The sequence below is a fragment of the Mus pahari genome, chromosome 18, assembly GCF_900095145.1.
Source record: "Mus pahari chromosome 18, PAHARI_EIJ_v1.1, whole genome shotgun sequence".
Taxonomy (NCBI): Eukaryota; Metazoa; Chordata; class Mammalia; order Rodentia; family Muridae; genus Mus; species Mus pahari.
The window spans coordinates 10,974,739-10,979,839 of record NC_034607.1 but is presented as its reverse complement, the minus strand read 5'-3'; the positions used below and the strand labels follow the sequence as shown (position 1 = coordinate 10,979,839).

The window sequence follows — 5,101 nt, the reverse complement described above, 5'->3', positions numbered from 1 at the left end:
TTTTTATTGGAATGCCATGTTGTGTCTTATTTAGTCTTATGTGGTATTTTTTTTCTTTGAAAATTAAAAAGAAAAAAAGCCAGGCATGATGGTGCGTGACTTAAGAAGTAGAGGCAAATGGAGCATAGAGACATCCTTATCTACACAGGGAGTTTGAAGTCAGCTTGGGTTCTGTGGGACCATGTCTAAAAACATTTTTTTTTAAAAGCTAGAATCCTTTTATATATATAGAATAATAAACACAAACTTTTCTTTATATAATAGTTTTAGCAATGCATTCAAAATCAACCACCTGTCAGTCGATGCTAAGTAAGATGTGGGCAACTCATGCTCAAGATAGTGTAATACTCTGCAAATTCCCATGGGCTACTGGTTACCGGAAAGTGTTTATGGTTTTAGGTAACTCTCATTCACATTTGACATCTTGTCTAAATTGAATCTAGACTAGGCATGGTGGCTCATACGTGTTATCCCAGCATTGGTTGGGGGTAGGAGGGAAGGCTGTGGCACATTTACCCTGAGTTTTAGCCTAAGTTGGGCTATAGTGTGAGCTCCTATGTCAATTTTGATTATAAAATGAATCAAATAGAATTTCCTTGATGGCTTTCAGTCATCATTGTCATGCTATGTCTCTGGGTAATTATATGAACAAATTTGACATTACTTTCATTTTTTTTAAATCTGTCTTCTTTAAATAGAGCTTTGCTATATAGCCCAGTCTGGCTGTAAACTCACCATACTACTGCTTCTGTCTCCCCTGATGCAGAACGACATATGCTACCAGTACCATGCCTGACTTCATTTCTTGTTAATATATATATATAATTTATTATTAATTAATATTAATTAGTGATTGGGTGTGTTCTAATAATTAATAATGTCAAATATATCCCTGATAGAAATATCTTTTCTATCAGGATAGAAATTTTATATATATAAAATTTATAGAAAATGTATATATATATATATATATATATAAAACAGTCATTATCATTATCATTATTATTATTATTATTATTAATCTAGGTTTTGGTGAATGCATGTGACATATTGCATAATCTTCAGGATTCATCTCCTGATAACAAATTCAATGCATGTTGTGGGCCAGGGATGGAAGTTCAGTGACAGAGCGCTTGCCAGCATTGGACCCAACATTAGCTCCAGTCCCCAATACTACAGAAACGTAAGTTGTGCTGAATCCTAGTATATTTCTTTTTCTTCAGCAAATCTCTGACCTGAATTCTCAACAGACTTTGAAACCAGTGCCTAAAGTGGTAAGATACATTTTCAACTTTTCATGAAATTTGCGACTTCCTATTTAACAGCAGATCCAAAACCCAGGAAGCATTGGGAAGTTTTTGCTTTCCCATCTTTTCACTTAGAAGGGATTTTTTTGTTGTTTTTTTGTTTTGTTTTGTTTTTTACTACTTTGTAGACTTACAGTATAACTGCTATACTGCTATTTATGGATGATGTAATTTAGTTGGGCATTAATTTTTAGACAGTAGCTCTTTTTATTTCAGTAGCAATCATTAACAGTCCTTGTAAACATTCCCCATCTTGGTATGATGACTATTTTTGAAACCAGTCTTATGCCTTTGGCCACTTTAACATCAAGTCTCAAAAGCATTTCCAATTAACCTGTAAATTTTCCACTATTTTCTATAAATATTACCCTTCTGTTGTCGCCAAAACATCATTGTGTTTGGGTAAATAGTGGACATAGTAGTATTCATTTGAAAATGCCTCTTAGGGTTCAAAGCTCTGTGTCAGTGCTTAAATCCCACTGGTTTCCATTTGTCCAACTTTTATTTTGCACTTCCATTAGTTACTGTTTGAGGTTTTAAATTTGTCCTCTATATTCTCCTTTCTGAGGGTCTGAGTTCCCAGTAGCAGATATCTTCACAGCCTCGCACTGACCTTGGAAAACAGACTCCCGATGTACTCTATCTGTATAGTAGAATGTACAAACCCATTGGCTACAAATCCAAATCCTTTCAAAGATAAGAATTTCATTCTAGTTACTTACTTCAATTTATTTAGTAAATCTTGAAAGTTATCATTTTTTCATGGACATCATTAATTAGGTATCTCACGATCCACTCCAACATTTCTCTTTGTAGATACTTTTTTTTTCAAAGACCAAAACCATGTTATGAAATCATTCAGATTATTAAGGAAAACTGAGACAAAAGTTCTAGGCCTTCTCAAGGGGAAGTAGGTTGGAAAGTTCTTTCTGAATCATATTTTCTGCCATGCCAATGCTAGTGTGAAGGAAGCCATGTCCGCTGGTGTCCACCATTCTGCTAATATGGACATTTCTCTTGTCCTTTGTGCATGTCGTGCAAGCTTCAACTATTCCCTCTTTTCCTTGCAACTGACACCAGTTGTCATATCCAGATGTTTGCAGCTCAGTGAGTCTTTCCTGACTTTTCTAGTGAGAGCCATCCATACTCTATGGGTAGATTGTAGCATGGGCTTCCCATTGGGGCACTGCTCTTCTTCCCAGCAGGCTTCACTCCTTTCAAGATTAAACACTCACTGGTCTACACCCACTCTCTACCATCGCAACTTTGCTTTAGCTCTTGGGTAGTCTGCATACTCTTCAACATCAAGCTCTGGGTTTCCTCTTCCAAAATGCCTTGTTTGATCCCACTGTCATCCTGGGAAGACATTCTTCTCACAGCTGCCTTCTGATGAGTTAGCCTTTCCCCTCACAAAGACTGAGAGCCTCTTAGACTCTGTTCTTCATCTCCCTACATTCGTTGCATGATATACCCATGCATAAGGTGGGTATCACAGTCTTTCCGGACCTAGCCGAGCAGGAGGCACCATCATGGGTGTTGACATTCGCCACAACAAGGACTGAAAGGTTCGGCGCAAGGAGCCCAAGAGCCAGGACATCTACCTGCGACTGCTTGTCAAGCTGTACAGGTTTCTGGCCAGACGGACCAACTCCACCTTCAATCAGGTTGTGCTGAAGAGGTTGTTCATGAGCCGCACCAACCGGCCACCTCTGTCCCTGTCCCGGATGATCCGAAAGATGAAGCTTGCTGGCCGGGAGAACAAGACTGCTGTGGTTGTGGGGGGCCGGGAGAACAAGACCGCTGTAGTTGTGGGGACGGTCACAGATGATGGAAGTACCCAAGCTGAAGGTGTGTGCACTGCGGGTGAGCACTGCCTGGTCGGAGTCCTCAAGGCTGGCGGGAAGATCTTCACCTTCGACCAGCTGGCCCTGGAGTCTCCCAAGGGCCGGGGCACTGTGCTCCTGTCTGGTCCTCGGAAGGGCCAAAGAGGTGTACCAACATTTTGACAAGGCCCCAGGAACCCCACACAGCCATACCAAACCCTATGTCCGTTCCAAGGGCCGGAAATTTGAGCGTGCCAGAGGCTGAAGGGCCAGCCGAGGCTACAAAAACTAACCCTGGATCTTATTGTTAATAAAAAAAGTTTTGGATGAAAAAAAAGGGGGGGGCGGTATCACTGAGTTTGCTAAATTAAAATTTAGTGCATTAGAAAAAAAGCCTTGCTCTAAGGCTCCCAGTCTTTATAGATCTGCACTGTGTGAGTGTACTTACATTCTGAGTGTACAGACAGACACAGGCTCTCTTCAGCCTTGGGAAGATGAGTAATTGTCAGGTTAAAATGCATCATACAGCAGGGGAGGCTGGGCTCTGTCCTTCATTCGGCTTGACAAGAAAGAGGAAGAAAAGGAAATTAAACCCAGTGTTTCCCTGTCAACACTTCCCTGGTTCCCCCAACCAGAGCACATTGGCAATAAAACAGCCATGCCTGGTATTTGTGTCTCACTTTGTGTCTCACTTAAGTGCCGCAAAGCATTTCTTTACAAAACACTCATAGAATTGGGTGTTACTTCAGCCAGGTATTTCTCAGGCTAACTTTCAGAGGATAATTAGCAAAAGGGAAATTGAGAATTCTAACCATCTACTCAATGGATGTACACGTTTGGATTGCCTCACTTTGGATATTAGTTCTTGAATTAAATTATAAAATGTACTTAGTTTTGTCCCGAAGATCTGTTGGGATAACACACACACACACACACACACACGCACACGCACACGCACGCTCCCAGATAGAAAAATGCCTTAGATTTTATCTACCTGTGGAGACATACGTGGTTACATCAGAGATACTTGAGATCTATGCAACTGGATGTAGCTTGGAAGTATTTAATTGAGAAGAATTCTATTCCTCATCTAGGCCGAGTGGGAACACTTACAACGAGTTAGCTCTGCCTGCTTTTCATGCAGGCGTTGAAGAGAGAGCCTGCGCCCCAGAATATGCTCAACTTTTTTATTGAATAAGTAGGAAACCTGGACCTCAGAAATTTTTCTTGGCTGATTTCAGACACATGGCTCAATTCAGAAAAGAACGCAAACATTAGAATGACTTTTCTGCTTCTCGAAGCTCGTATTCACACACATACTTATACCCATGGCCACAATCTCCAGTTTGGGAAGACAGACTCTTTAGGAACATTTACACCTAACGATGAATCCTGCAAAGGACCTTTTCATAGTAACTACAGCTCTATAGAGTTGAGAGAAAACGAAACACACTTGTTTCCGAAAACTTCTGTTTGAAAACTTTCAGTGGGAACCATGACAGTGAACAAGAGAACCTCTAAGCATGTTTATTCCTGTTTGTTAAACTGAGACCATCCTAAAGGGTCAGCTACCCAGCTCCCTGTTTCTGTACTGAGAGACACTGTGTCCTTGGGAAGGAGCAGGAAAGAAAGAAAGAAAGAAAGAAAGAAAGAAAGAAAGAAAGAAAGAAAGAAAGAAAGAAAGAAAGAAAGAAAGAAAGAAAAGAAAGAAAGAAGAAAAAAGAAACAAAGATTGAGCCTTGGAGAAGTAGAGTAACCTCTCTCCCGAAAGCTACTTTTGCAAAGCCATAAATATGACATAATGTTAATAGAAGGTAATTAATTCACTCCTCATGGTTATCATCTGTAGCCACCATGATAGGGATTTTTCTCTTATGGTCCTACCTCTGAAGGTCCAGATTGCTCCAGCCAGGCTCTAGACTGGCAAGGAAACCCAGCAGGTCCTAATTTGAGAAGGCAAAGGTTTGGAAA

At 40.4% G+C, this 5,101-nt stretch overlaps 1 pseudogene; it reads left to right on the top strand.

Annotated features, from left to right (window-relative positions):
- Positions 1–2,836: 2,836 nt before the first annotated feature.
- On the top strand, positions 2,837–3,422 carry LOC110335810 (annotated as a pseudogene).
- Positions 3,423–5,101: the final 1,679 nt, after the last annotated feature.